Here is a 14,994-nt window from a genome sequence, read left to right on the forward strand (position 1 = left end):
ATCCAGACTCTTGCTATAAGATTTAATTAAATATCTCCCAAAGCAACAGAAATAAAAGCAAAAATAAACCAATGGGATCTAATCAAATTGACAAGCTTTTGCACAGCCAAGGAAACCCAAAAGAAAACAAAAAGACAACTTACAGAATGGGAGAAAATAATTTCAAATGATGCAACTGAAAAGGGCTTAATCTCTAAAGTATACAAACAAATTATACTACTCAACAGCAAAAAACCCAACAACCCAATGGAAAAGTGGGCAAAAGAACTGAATAGACATTTCTCCAAAGAAGATATACAAATGACCTACAAGCACATGAAAAAATGCTCAACATCACTGATTATTAGAGAAATGCAAATTAAAACTACCATGAGATACCACCTCACACCAGTTAGAATGGCCATTATTAATAAGTCCACAAATAACAAATGCTGGTGGGGGTGTGGAGAAAAGGGAACCCTCCTGCATTGTTGGTGGGAATATAAGTTGGTACAACCGCTATAGAAAACAGTATTGAGGTACCTTAGAAAACTACACATAGAACTATACCATATGACCCAGAAATCCCACTCTTGGGCATCTACCCAGACAAAACTTTCCTTGAAAAAGACACATACACCTGCATGTTCATTGCAGCTCTATTCACAATAGCCAAAACATGGAAACAACCCAAATGTCCATCAACAGGTGATTGGATTAGGAAGATGTGGTATATATACACAATGGAATATTACACAGCCATAAAAATGAACAAAATAATGCCATTTGCAGCAACCTGGATGGAACTAGAGACTCTCATACTAAGTGAAGTCAGTCAGAAAGAGAAAGACAAATACTATATGATATCACTTATATCTGGAATCTAGTACATGGCACAAAAGAACCTTTCCACAGAAAAGAAAATCATAGACTTGGACAGTAGACTTGTGGTTGCCAAAGGGGAGGGGGAGGGAGTGGGATGGATTGGGAGCTTGGGGCTCATAGATGCAGATTATTGCCTTTGGAATGGATAAGCAATGAGGTCCTGCTGTGTAGCACTGGGAACTATGTCTAATCACTTATGATGGAGCATGATAATGTGAGAAAAAAGAATCTATACATGTATGTGTAACTGGGTCACCATGCTGCACAGTAGAAAACTGTAAACCAGCTATAATGAAAAAAATAAAAATCATTATATATTAAAAAAAGATTTAATTAAATATCTTTACGCTTCCGGGCATGGAAGATAACCTAATTGGGATAAGAAGAAAATGGGAAGGAACCCTGAGATAAGAGAAAATAGAGAGAGGAGGGATGAGAACGTCTTAAAAGAGTCTTTTGGAGGATTTCATTTAGGGCAGCAAGTTCTGAGAGGAAAAAAACAAATAGCCTTGCAGACTCTTAAACCCTCACCTAGAAGACGAGGATGCCATGGGTGCTATAGATGGGAAACTGAGTCCCAGGGAACTTAATAGCTCCCCAAGCCCACACAGCAGAGAAACACAGGCTCATGCACCCAGCCATGCTGACTGCCTCCCAGGCATGTCCTCATCTGCCAAAAGGGAGAAGAATGGCAGGTGTCCTTCTGAGGTATCATGGGTCTCAAAAATCCATGAACACTCAGCAAGGTGGCTGAGAGATAGTGAGAGCTCAAAAACGTCCAGACGCAGGGCCTGGGTACCTGGCAGTCTCCAAAAGTGTCAGCTACTATTTCTGCAGAGAGGAAACACTCCATGACGGGTGCTCTCATTCACTGAGCACCCACTCTATAACAGGCACATCTCTAATACAGAACACCTGTTAACCCGCTTAATCCCCACAACAGCCCAGGAGGCCTTATTCACACCCCAGCTTGCAGCTTCCATAGTCCCATGTTCAGTGAATCACCCTCAGTGAGCCCTAACTCCCCACTGTGTCCCCACTGCAATGCCATGGACTTCCCTCCACCTCTGCTTGCATGTCTCCTGGGACAGGCAGCTCACTCTCTGAGGGCCATATTTCCAAATTCTTGGTCTATCTGCAGCCCTAGGCAAGCGCCAAGGGTCTCTGTGGGCCTCACTTTCACATTTGTAAAAGGGCATTAATCACAGTCCCACATCCCAGGCTGGTTGTGAAGACCCAGGAAGGCCCTTGGCAGTAGTTAGTGCTCAATCAACATGAAGTATGGTCATTAGCCATTATTGTTGCATGTGGCTGGCTCTGCCACCTGCCTCATGCAGGAGCCCTGAGTCTGTCCACATTTGGGGGCCAAGGTGCCTGAAGTGACCCCAGGTCCTGACCCAGGAGCTAGAGGAAGGGGATAGAGCACCTGGTCTCTTGGACCTGCCTGCTGCCTTGCCCTGCAGCCCCTGGCTCTAGCTCATGCCCCACCCAGGGCCACCACCATCTCTGAAGACCCATTGTTCCTATCTGGCTCAGCTCCAGGGCCCTGGCCCTGCCCAGGCTCCTACTTCCCTCTAGGATAACCCACCGCCCCTGGGTCTCAGGCCTCCCAGATGAGACCCAAACGAGGGTGCCAAATATGGCTGCAACTCAGTCGTGGGATCATCGAGTTCAAATCCCAGCTCTGCCATTTCCCAGCTGTGGGACCTAAGCATGCCACCTCTCTTGGCTTCAGTTTCCTTCTTTGTTAAGTGGGCTGACAGGGTCTTACAGAGCTGTAGTGAGGATCCTGTGCGTTTGAGGATGGCAGAGTGCCCAGCATGTTGTGAGCCCAAGGGAACATTAGTCCCACCTCCTGTGCTCCCTGCAGGCCTAGAAGACAGAGCCAGGAAGAGCAAATGCAGGGGCAAAGAGGAAGCGAATGGCCCTGAAGTTGAGGGGCAGGAACTGCGAGCAGAGCACTGGATGAGGAGTCCAAGGCCAGGGTCCTGGCTCTGATCCTGCTGTGTGACCCTGGACAGACTGTGGACATCTCTGGGCCCCAGATGAGAGAAAAAAGAGGCTGAGATCCTTTCTCCCTCAGAAGCAAAGGAGAGGGGCGGAGTTAAGTTTTTTTTTTTTTTCTTTTTTCTTTTTTCCTTCAGCACAAAGGGCTTGAATGAAAACCAGCTGCAGAGACAGAGAATCCTATTGTGAAGGCACTGGAGACTCCCAAGCAGGCGGAAGAGGCAGCTCTTGGGTGTTACGCTGGGTAAACAGAGGTTGGGGTATTAGCCAGAGACACTAATAGGCAGGGGACAGCTACCCCTCCCTCAGCCTGCTAACCTGGAAGGCTGGGGCCCTCCCTGGGACATCTCTGGTTCAACAAATATCTCTGCTTCCAGACATGGGCCAGCCCTTTGGGCCTCTCAGAGCCTCCGTTTCCTCATCTGCAAGATGGGCACAGTAACAGCACTTCCCTCCTAAACAGCAAGAGGTGTGTTGAAACAGACTCAGGACAGGCTCCTCTCAGTCAGTCTTAGGTTTAATCCTGGCTCTGCCATTCACTGGCTGTGTGATTTGGGGTATCCACCTGATTTATTTATTTATTTTTGGCTTTTAAGGGCCATATCTGCGGCACATGGGAGTTCCCGGGCTAGCGGTCAAGTCAGAGCTACAGCTGCTGGCCTACACCACAGCCACAACAATGCCAGCTCCAAGTTGCATCTTCGACCTACACCACAGCTCATGGCAACACCGGATCCTTAACCCACTGAGCAAGGCCAGGGATCGAACACACATCCTCATGGATACTAGTCGGATTCATTACCACTGAGCCATGACAGGAACTCCCGGCGTATCCACTCTAACCAGTCTGTGCCTCAGCTCTCCCCAAGAATAGTACTAACCTGCCAGGAAGATGAATGGAAAGGATTCAGCATGGAGCTCAGAGCATAGTAAATAATACCAATTATTATTATTTTCTTATTATTATTATTGTCTCACGAGGTCAACCTGCCATGGCCCCATCCTCAGAAAGCCTTCTTTCCTCCGAGAACCATCATCTCAACAATCCCATCACGTACCTCTGAAGTGCCTACTATGTGCCATTCTAGGCAAAGCCAACATTCCAGAAAAGAGATGTAAAATGCAACACTTGTGTCTGAAGGACTTGGCACATAACCGGTGCCCAGGGATGCTATTCATCTAACACCTGGCCTCCGTGGCTGCTCTACGCTGGGCTCATGCTGGGCCTAGGGATGCAGACCTCTTGGGGGCCCCATTCAGAGGGTCCAGGTGGGGGTGGGAGATTGGCATGTGGAAAAGGCAACATTCTTTGACGGAGGAAGCCCAGGGGGCCTCAGGAGCCTGAGGAGGTCAGGGTGGACTTCCTGGAGGAAGTGGTTATGGGTAAAAATAACATCTATTGAATATTTTCTTTATGTGGCACATAATGTGGACGAGCTTGGCACTGTTCTCTTTACACTAGCCCTCTGAGGGAGACTTTCTTCTCACATACCCTTTCAATGGGTAAGAACCTGAGACCAGAGAGGTCCAGCGCCCCACCTGAAGTCACACAGAGATGTGATAAAGCTGAAATTTAACCTAGCAGTCTAACTCAGGCACTGCACTGCTCCCTAGACAGTCTCTCCTGCCCCCAGACCTTTGCTCTGCCTGCCCCTTCTGCCCAGGCCACATTCTCACCATCTCCCCTACGAGAAATCACCGCCAATACAGCCTTCTCTAAAGCCTGCCCTCACTCCACGAAGGCCCCCTGGAGGCCTTTCCACGTGGCCAACAAGGTGGTGGGCGAGGGACTGGGCATTCCTGTCCCTGTCCTACAAACTCCTCAAAGGCAGAGCCTGGGCCTTTATTCATCCTGGTAAAAAGAAAGGAAGAGAACAAGCATTTTCTGAGTCCTCCCTGTGCACCCACTACTCACTAATTTTCACAACTCAGTGAGGTCAGTTTATCCCCATTTCCCAGAAGAGAAAACAGAGGCAAGGAAGCGAGGAGGCCCGTGACCCTGCACCACCTCACGCCCCCTCGGCTAAAGGAATGAGGGGCACGGTCTCTGGGTGGGAAGGGGGGGTCCAAGTGTCTCTGAGCCTCCGTTTGCCTAGTTATGACTTGAGACCTGCCTCTCAGGGCTGCAGGGAGAAGTGAGGCACAGACAGACTTGTTCACCTGGGGCCCAGCCAGTGGGAAACACCCCACAGGCTGGCGGTGATTATTACCGCTCTCATTACTGCTATCGCCACGACACGCCCCCTGGGAGGGCTGGAACCTCTGTATGCAGTCCTTCCTGTAATGAAACCCTCCTGCCAAGGCCTCAGCCAGGGACCCTAATGGCTTATAATCTTTGGGGAAAAGCTACTAGGGGAGCTGCCTGTGTGGCTGCAGCCTACCGAGGGGTAACTTGACGCCCCTCAGCAGTCCGGCCTCCAGGCCTTTGTCTGAGTCCTGGCCAGATTATTCTCCTGTTTTTCTAACCCCAAACCCGAGCTGGCATGAACTCAATGCTCTGCATTGTCCTGGGAGCAGGCCCCCCAGGCCCCCAGGGCTGGGCCTCATCCTTCCTCCAGCTGGGGAGCCGGCCCCCAGGAGGCGTCGCAGGGGAAATCAGAGACCCAGCAGGCCCACTGGGGCTGCCTCCTGTGTGCCCGTCCTAGGCTTCTTGCATGTCACTTCACCAAACCTTCACAACTTCCCTGCACGGAGGGGCTCACACTGTGCCCATTTTCCAGATAGACAGTCTGAGCCCTGGAGAGTCGAATCATCCCTCAAGTGGATGCAGGGGGAAGTGGCAGAGGCTAGGTCAGCCTGAATCAGGACCCCTTCCCAGGCGGGGGCCTGGGCACCCCGGACCCTCAGCTGGAGCCAGACATCAGGAGGCCTCTGAAGGTGTTACCTCCCATCAGGAGGAAGCTCCTCCTGTGAACTCCACAGAGCAGAAAGGGAGGAAACCTGAACCACGGGGCAGAGAACACCATGGCTAAAGGGCTGGGATTTTCCCCCAAACTGCTCCAAGTTCAAGTCCCGCTCCAGGCCCTGCCTTGCACAAAGCCTTGCTTCTCTCCAAACCTTGCTTTGCTGAGTGGTAAAATGAGGTGGGAAGCTGCAAAGGGGAACTAAGTGTGAGGACCACCCTACACACACACACACACACACACACACACACACACACGCACGCACACCTTGTCACTCACACCCCAGGAGCCGGAACTGACGTCAGAGCAACTCCAAGGGCTACTATGGACTCAAGATGACCACTGGTGAGGAGGGAGGAAGAAAGTGATGCATGTGTCCCCTTTTGTTCCCTCCAGATCTCCTCTTTCCCCCGCTTAATCTGTGCCTGGGGAGCTGACCTGTGTGAATGCCACCAGCCCCACTCTCAGCTTCCCGTGGGGCTCTCTGAATGGAGGCACCGCCAGAGACAGGAGGGAGAGAGGAAAGTTGGGACAGCTCGGTCCCCCAGATGAAGGTCTCTCTCTGCAGCCCATCCTGGCAAACATCAGCTCGCTGCGGAGGCCAGCCCCACTCTGCACCTTTCCTCACTAATTCCATTAACCCTGCCCACACTTTTGAAAAGACTCTCTTTATTAAACCCTCTCCACGGTGCTCCATTTGAGAGGAGCTTATTTCCTGCCAGACCCTGACTGTCGCAGATCTGAAATAAACACAGCAAAATGCTTAAATTTGACAAAGCAGGTAATGAGGACCTGAGGCTCATTTTACTGGGTGGTTGAAATATTTTCTAGGAAAGAACAAGACAGCAGAGAGAAAGTAAGCTCAGCAGCCAGGAAGCCTAGCCTCTCTGGGATCCTGGGTGCACGCCCTAAGGTCAGTGGAGGTCACAGGTCCACACTCACCCACTTCTCTCTCCCTCTGGGCCCCTTCCCACTTTCAACTTGGCTTGCACCTCCCTGCAGGAAATGGGAACCACATGTGGAGATCACTGCAGAGGGGCCCCCAAGCAGGTCCACTGCGCCCCTCACAGGGAAGGGTCTGGCTCCCACCCACGGTCCCAGCCAGGGGTGGCAGCACTGAGGAAATCTGGCTCCAATGAAACCTGGCAATTGGGGGGTTGGTGGGGACTCTGGAGAACACACTCCTGGGAGTATCCTCTTCTCTTCCTACCTCAGTTTCTCTATCTCATCAGAAAATGTTCAAACCTTTTTGCAGAGAAAAGTTTGGGTGTTTTCTGTTTTGTTTTGTTTTTATATCAACATACACAATGGCTCAATCTCTAACTTGTCACACATGCCTAAATGGAATTATTTTGTGTGCACTCTTTCGGCTTGGCATCCGGCCTTTTTTTTTTTTTTTTTTTCCTTTGCTTTTCCTTCTCTGCAAAAGCCTTCTCTCTCCCCATGTTGACAGCTGAGACTGGGTTCTTGCATGAAAATCCTATGTAGACTCTGGCTGGTCGACAGATGTCTTTATCATTTCTTTTACAAATCAGGATCACAGCATATATCCTTCTCAGGATCTTGCTTTTCTCATTCAAGAATACCCACACAAAACAAGAACCTGTGCTCAAGTGTTCATAGCAGCATTATTCATAATTGCCAAAAGGTGAAAACACGTAAATGCCCATCAACAGATGAGTGGATAAACATAATATGGTGTGTCCACACAATAGAACATTATTTGGCCATAAAAAAAGGAGTGATACATGCTACATGAACCTCAAAAAAAATTATGCTAATTGAAAAGCCAGACACATGTATGATTCCATTTATACAAAATGTCCAGAATAGATAAACCCATAGAGACAGAAAGAAGATTAGTGGTTGCCAGAATCTGAGAGGAGGCTAGGACGAGGAGTAATTTGTTTGGGGAGTTCCCCTCGTGGCTCAATGGTTAACAAATCTGACTAGTATCCATGAGGACAGAGGTTCAATCCCTGGCCTTGCTCAGTGGGTTAAGGATCTGGCGTTGCCGTGAGCTGTGGTGTAGGTCACAGACACAGCTCGGATCCGGCGTTGCTGTGGCTATGGTGTAGGCCGGCAGCTGTAGCTCCAGTTCAACCCCTAGCCTGGGAACCTCCATATGCCGTGGATACAGCCCTAAAAAGCAAAAACAAAAACAAAACAAAACAAAAAAAGGAGTGACTTGTTTGGGTAGGGGTCTCTTTTAGAGTGATAAAAATGTTTTGGAACTATACAGACATGGTGGTTGCACAATATAATGAATGTACTAAAATGTCACTGAATTGTATACTTTAAAATTGTTAATTAATTAATGATTAAATGATTACTTTTGTTTGTGAATTCCATCTTAATTTTTAAACTATAAAAAATATGAATGTATATATTCTTCCCTTTTAGAACAAAGGTAAATACTACATACACTGTATTTTCCCTTGAATTGTTTAAGTTAAAAATCAACCCTAGGGGAATAAATATCTGTGTAATTAAGAACGTTTAAAACAAACAAAAAAGACTGACCACACAGGTGCCTGGGAAAACCATGAGCCATTCTTTTTAACAGCTGCATAATAGTCCACAGAGTGGCCAGAGCAGAATGGAGTCACCCATTTCTCCAAAATGATGAATGATGAGTTTTTTATTTTGGTTCTTCCCCACCCCCCTTTTTTACACACAGGATTTTATTTCACCCTTGCTCCAATTCCAGATTTTCTCTCATGTTTCAGGTAAGAAAACTTAGGCCTAGAAAGAAGAAATTCAGGAAGTGACTGAGCCAGAACTCCAAATCAGGCCCTTGTGACCCCAAAGCCATGTAGCCCAGGCTCACTCCTTGCTGGCGATATAGCAGGGAACTATACTGACCAAGGGACCTGCCATTGTAGTGGGGGAGACAGATGAGAAACAAGATGAATCAGTAACATGTGTGGCCTACTCCCAGGTCGCAAGGTTATAGGAAGAACTAAAGGAGGGAAGGGGAGAAGGGGTACTGGGGAGGTTAAAATTTTAAGTAGGGCAGTCAGGGAAGCTCTCACAGAAGGTAACATCTGGGCAAAGACATGAAAGTGGTGAGGGAATACCACTTGAGTCTTTCATCCATTTTTGGGGAGCAGTATTCAGAGCAGAGGGAACAGCAAGTGCTAAGTCTTGGAGGCAAGGAGCTGGGTGCTACTGGGGCATGAAAGAAAAGAGGCAAGGTCAGGCCATGGAGACCTTGTAGTCCAACTGAGGAGAGCTGGGCTTTATTGTGAGAATAATGGGGAGTCATGCAAGAGTTTATAGCAAGGCAAATTGGAGATTAGGTCTGGGGTGGGAAAAGCTCCCTCTGGATTCTCCAGGTGGGGCAGCAGGAGCAGGAGAGCCTATCAATGGTGGCTCAGGCCAGGAGGGGTTGTCATGGAGATGGAGATGGAGAAAAGCTATCTGGTGCTGAAGAGCAGGTCCAGGGGCTAGGAAGAGGCCCTGCCCACCTCCCTTCTACCTAGGCACCCTTGAATTTAATCACCCTTGGAGGAAGCCAGCTCTCAGCCTCTGCAGAGAAAGTGCCAAGAGAGGAAGAAGAACTTTGCTGACTCATGGGCCTGGGCCTCCCAACTTCCCTTGGGGGCAGGGGTGGAGGAAGGGGGGAATCTTAGCTCAAATGATGGGATAGGGAGGCTGTGGCAGCTGACAGCAAATAAATAAAGTAATTACAACTGTGCTAAGTGATGGAAAGTGGTTAACAGGGTGACCTAGCGTATGGGGGTGTCATCAGGGAGGGCTTCATGGAGGAGGCAGTGTTTAAGCCAGAATCAGAACAAGAAGTAGGAGTTTAACTAGACCAAGACAGAAGGAAGAGCGTCCCAAACAGATGGAACAGCACCTGCCAAGGCCTTGAGACTGGAAGCAGCCTAATGAGTTCAAGTTTCTAGACGGGAGGCCTGGCTGGGTAAAAAGAGCCCTGTGTGGCGAGCCCAGGATAGATAGTGACCTAAGCCAGGGAACACACCCAGCCTGGTCCCTCTCATGGTCAACTCCTGGCAAAAGATTGCTCCGGCTGCCATAGAGGCTGCATTGGTGAAGATCCCCCCACCCATAAACTTCTCTGAGCATCACCACAAGCCAATAAAATAATAGGCAGGTTTGGAAGAGAAATAAAGGAGGTCCCAGAAATTGTAAGGAAAATGGGGCCCAGAGAGATTATTGACTTTGACAAGTCACACAACGAAAAGGTTGCTGAGAGCTTCCACGCCCAGCTCCAGCCTCCCTGGGTCCATCCCTGCTCCTCACTGGACCACAGAACAGCTCAACCTTGTCACACTTGGAGGGAACCCTTCAGTGGGGCAGATGGCAGAAAAGCCATTTACAGCAGGAGCTGGGCCAGTACCCACAGAGGCTAAGGGAGGGGGAGGATGGAGAGGAGGGACAAGCAGAGACACAGAAAGAGAGACAGAGGACAAAGGTAAACAGAGAGGAAGGGGAGGAGAGGAGAGGAGAGAGGAGGAAGATAGGAGAGAGACATACAGAGAAAGACAGAGATGAAAACCCTCGGAGAGACAGAAAGAGGGGAGAGACAGTGAGAGGGAGGGGCTCAAGACTGAGCCAGACAGAGGAAGACACAGAGACAGAAGGAAACAGAGACAGAGAGGTGAACTGAGCAGGGCTGGAGGTTGGGGGGCAGGTGGACGCCAGAACCTCTGAGTCTCAGTGCCTCGAAGTCTGCAACTCTCCACTGTTGGAATTTTAAGAAACTTGCAAAGATTCCAAGGTCTGATTTTAAAGCACCAACGCTCACTCATTTGCCAAACATACATCAGCGCACCTGCTGGATGCTGCATACCAATACTGTTCCAGGAACTGAGATAAAGCCCCCAGACCCAGCCTTCCTGGAGCTGACACCCTGAGGGGACACAGGTATCTTTTTAAAATTTTTTTAATTACTCAATGAATTTATTACATTTATAGTTGTACAACGATCATTACAACCCTATTTTATAGCATTTCCATCCCAGACCCCCAGCCTGTCCCCCCACCCCCCAACCTGTCTCCTTTGGAAACCATAAGTTTTTCAAAGTCTGTGAGTCAGTATCTGTTCTGCAAAGAAGTTCATTGTGTCCTTTTTTTTGATTCCACATGTCAGTGACAGCATATGATGTTGGGGGACACGGGTATCTTCAAGTGAGCAGACCCACGAACGTGTTCCTCCAGAGATGAAAGCGTTGGAGAGTGAAGACAGGGAGCCATAAGCAGGTGTCACAGGAGGCCCCACTCCCAGAGGGTGGGCAGGGCAGGCTGCTGGGGGCCAGCTGACCCCTTGAGAGAGGGGGAGGAGCAGCCATGGGTATGGGGAGGGTACAGCAGTCAAAGTGCCGGAGCAGGATCCTGCATGGACAGAAAGGAGGCCAGCGTGCTGGAGCCGGTGTGGCAAGGGGGGTTCTGGGGGAGGCGAGCTAGAGTGGTGATGGGGTCTTGTAGGACCTCGCAGAGCCTCTGAGCAAGGTGGGACCCTGGGAGGGCTCTGGGCAGGGAAGGGTCATGGTCTGACTTAGTTCTAAGGGGATCCTCTGGCTCCCATGTGGAGAACCAACTGAGGGGCTCAGGGCAGAAGCAGGGAGGAGGTGACCACCACTGTCAGGGCAGGAGGTGAGGGGGTAGACTAGGCAGCATCTGAGGAGGAGGGAGAGGTGAAGGAGCCCGGGAACGCTGCACTGGAGACGGTGAGAAGACTGCAGGCAGGACCAGGGCCCTATTTTTTTTTTTTTTTTTTTTTTTTTTTTTTTTGAGATCTCAAGCAAGATTTATTGACCAGCAGAGTGGCCAGGAACAGCGAGCAAGAGGAACTCAGAGTCCCCACCATTGGGAGAGGATCAGGTTTTACAGGCAAGAGGTCATGTGCTGAGTTCTATAGGTCTGGGATGGCAGTTGAGATCATGGTACAAATTTAACTTTCTTCTTGGGGCTGTCTTCATCCTTGGGAAGTCAGCCACTTCACGAGCTTGGTTGTTTCGCCTCTGGAGGTCTGAAGGTAGAGACTGCAGGTCTGTGTCTGGGTGGGTCAATAAGTCACGGGGACTTACTCTTTTTTAGCCTTCATTTTAGTTTCCAACTAAGAGATGCTCCAAAAACACAGGGCAGCTGCTCGCCTCTCTGCCCGCTTCTCCCCAACAGGTGTATTCCTCACTTAAATAAATCTTCAATTTTCTTTCTCAATTTCCATTTTGTTTCTGAATTCTTTCCATGACGAGACAAGAACCTAACCTTCAGGGACACCTTTGTTCGACCTCTGAGCGTTGCTTGGTTGCATTGAGATATTTTAATTCTTTGCAAAGATTTGAGGCCCAGAGTCAGAGGCATGGATCTAGGAGTCTCTGTGAAGCAGCTGAGAGGGTGCAGCGCTAAGGTGAAACTGACAGTACTAACAGCCTGAACCTAGCCAGAACACAGACTGGGACTTGAACCCCTCTTCCTGGACTCGAACCTGGCCTAAACCCAGATTGGGACTTAAACCCACAGTTTTAAATTAGACTCACTCACCCTGTGTCTGGACTCACTGGGGTTCAGGTTCTTCATGACTCCGCGCAGAAGGAATTCAGTGAGAGACAAAGTGATAGGCAAGAAGTAGATTTATCAAGATAGGATGCTTGTGAGAGATGCAAGCGGGCAGGCGCGGAAGCTCTGCCAGGGCCCTATTTTAAGATCCATCCTCAAGCACTCTGTGAACTCCCTCTTTCTGACACAACAGGCTCTTCCTCCCCCCAACGCCCCACTTACATCACAAACTCCGGACAACTCACACATTCCCAATAGCCCTGAAACAAGACCTCCAGAATATGAGTTCTTCCTTCTGCTAAAGACTTTACAGATAGAGGAGTTCCCGTCGTGGCTCAGCGGTTAACGAATCTGACTAGCATCTGTGGGGAAGAAGGTTCTATCCACGGCCTCGCTCAGTGGGTTAAGGATCCGGCGTTGCTGTGAGCTGTGGTGTAGGTCGCAGATGTGGCTCGGATCTTGTGTTGCCATGGCTGTGGTGTAGACCAGTGGCTACAGCTCCGACTTGACTCCTAGGCTGGGAACCTCCATATGCCACAGGTGTGGCCCTAAAAAGACCAAAAAAAAAAAAAAGGAATTCACAAATAGAAAAGAAGAGAAGGGGGGCAGGATTGGGGAGGAGAAGGAAGAGGCACCTAACCTTGTCACAAACACACACATACTCACTCTACACACTCACCTTAGAAACCCTTAGAACGATGGGGCAGAAGAAAGGCCCTCCACCAGAGGTGTTAGCTAAGGCTCGGGTGGCAATCAGTTTGTGATATACAAGTGGATCCAATCAACGCATGGATCCCCTTAAATTTATACAGTATCATATATCAATCACTTCCCAGTGAAGCTAGAAAAAGAAAAGAAGAAGAAAGGCCCACCACAGTGGGACAAGGGCTCAAGGGTCCATTGCCTCTTTAGGAAACTTTAGACATGATTCATTCCTACCAGAAATGAGAAGAAATGATAATAATAGCAGTCACTGCTCCTACATACCAACATGCCCAAAGACTTTCCAGATATTCTATTTATATAAATTGTCATTGTGTATTTGGATTACAAAATTAAGAGACTCATTATAAAAAAAAAAAATGAGCAAAGAGGAAGGGAAGAAAAGGAGGAGAGGAATTCTAACATTACGGAAATAGACAGCTCACTCTCCTCCAGTCATTCTGGCCTTCTCACTGCCTCCCAAACACCCCAGGCCTGTGCCTGCCCCAGGGCCTTTGCACTTGCTGTTCTTGCTGTCCGGAATGCTCTTACGTCAGAGAGCCAGCCACATAGCTCATTCCCTTCCTGCTCACAGAGAAGACTTCCCTGATCAAGCAGCAACACCTCCACCAGGACTGCAGTTCTTCATGGAACCCAGTGCTACTTGATGCTGTATTGGTTTATGGCCCCTGAGCTACCACCAGAATGCCAGTCCCATGATAACAGGGACTTCTGTTTGTTTTGTTCATTTCCGTATCCTCTGTGTTCTGAACAATTCCTGACACACAGTAGGGTTCAATAAACATTTGTGATACAGGTGAATGAATAAGTAAATGAATGCGTGCATGAGTGAAACTCCTCTCCTCTCAGCTAGACCAGGAAGAGGAATTCTCTGAGGGCAGCCACTAGGTCTCGCATGTGTCTGGCACACAGTTGGCATTTGTGGAGAGAACAGATGGATGGCAGGGGCATTAGGAAATGAGAGATGCCAAAGCAAAGCAAAATAAGGAGGAAACCAAGGGAGAAAAGGAAATATTTATCCATTCTCCCTGAAAGCCTCTCCTGTCCTAAGCCTACACCAAGTGCTAGCTCACTTCAACATCACAAACCCCCACGTGGAAGCTTTTATTTTAAGCCCATTCTCCAGATTAGGAAACTGAGGCTGAGTGAGAAGAAATACTTTTTCCCAGGTCCCATGGCCAAGAAAGGGAAGGGCTGGCACTGAAAATCAGTCCTGTCTGCACCCAAAGCCAGGATTCCAAGCTGAGTGCATTTGGCCCATTCATGCTGTCAATAGTTGGCTGAGCACCTACTATGCACCAGGCAGAGTGCTGAGCCCACTGAGGCGGATGTGAGCTCAGGGCTGTCAAGCTTTCAACCTTTGTAAGAAAGGCTGGGTGTCCACATTTCCCCCTGAAATCTCTCGTTCTTCAATGCTAGCTACCAAATCAGAATTTTAGAAAACACCATTCAGGTTAAAGAACACATGTCTGTGGGCCACTAGTTTGAGACCCTTAGTCCAGGCTTGGAATTTCAGGGATCATGGACATCACGGAGGGTGGGACAAAGGAGGCTTCCTGGAGGAGGGAGAATGAGGCTGGCCTTGGGCCTGAGGAGAGTGGGGCCAGCCTGAGAGGAGGGGGCCTTGGTGAGGATAAGCAGGAGGGACCTTGGGCTGCCCTCGAGCCACACTGGGGGTCAGGGCAGGCTCCTGTCCAAGACTCCCCACCAAAGATGCCCAGCAGGTCAAACCAGATTGACACCAGGAACACCTGGGGGTCAGAGCACCAAGGCAGCCCACCCCATCCCTCCACCCATACTTCCTTTCCATCTTCCTTTGGCCCTCTGGGATCTGAGCTGCCTAGGACATGTCTCCCAGAAGTCTCTGTGTGCCTGCGAATTTCCCATGGGACTAGCTGGAGGGAGGTACTGAGAATGACCCAGCAGGGTGGCTGGGTGGACATGCCTAAGCTCTTTCATCCACTGGTCA

The sequence above is a fragment of the Phacochoerus africanus genome, chromosome 3 (genome assembly GCF_016906955.1).
Source record: "Phacochoerus africanus isolate WHEZ1 chromosome 3, ROS_Pafr_v1, whole genome shotgun sequence".
In the NCBI taxonomy this organism is placed as follows: domain Eukaryota; kingdom Metazoa; phylum Chordata; class Mammalia; order Artiodactyla; family Suidae; genus Phacochoerus; species Phacochoerus africanus.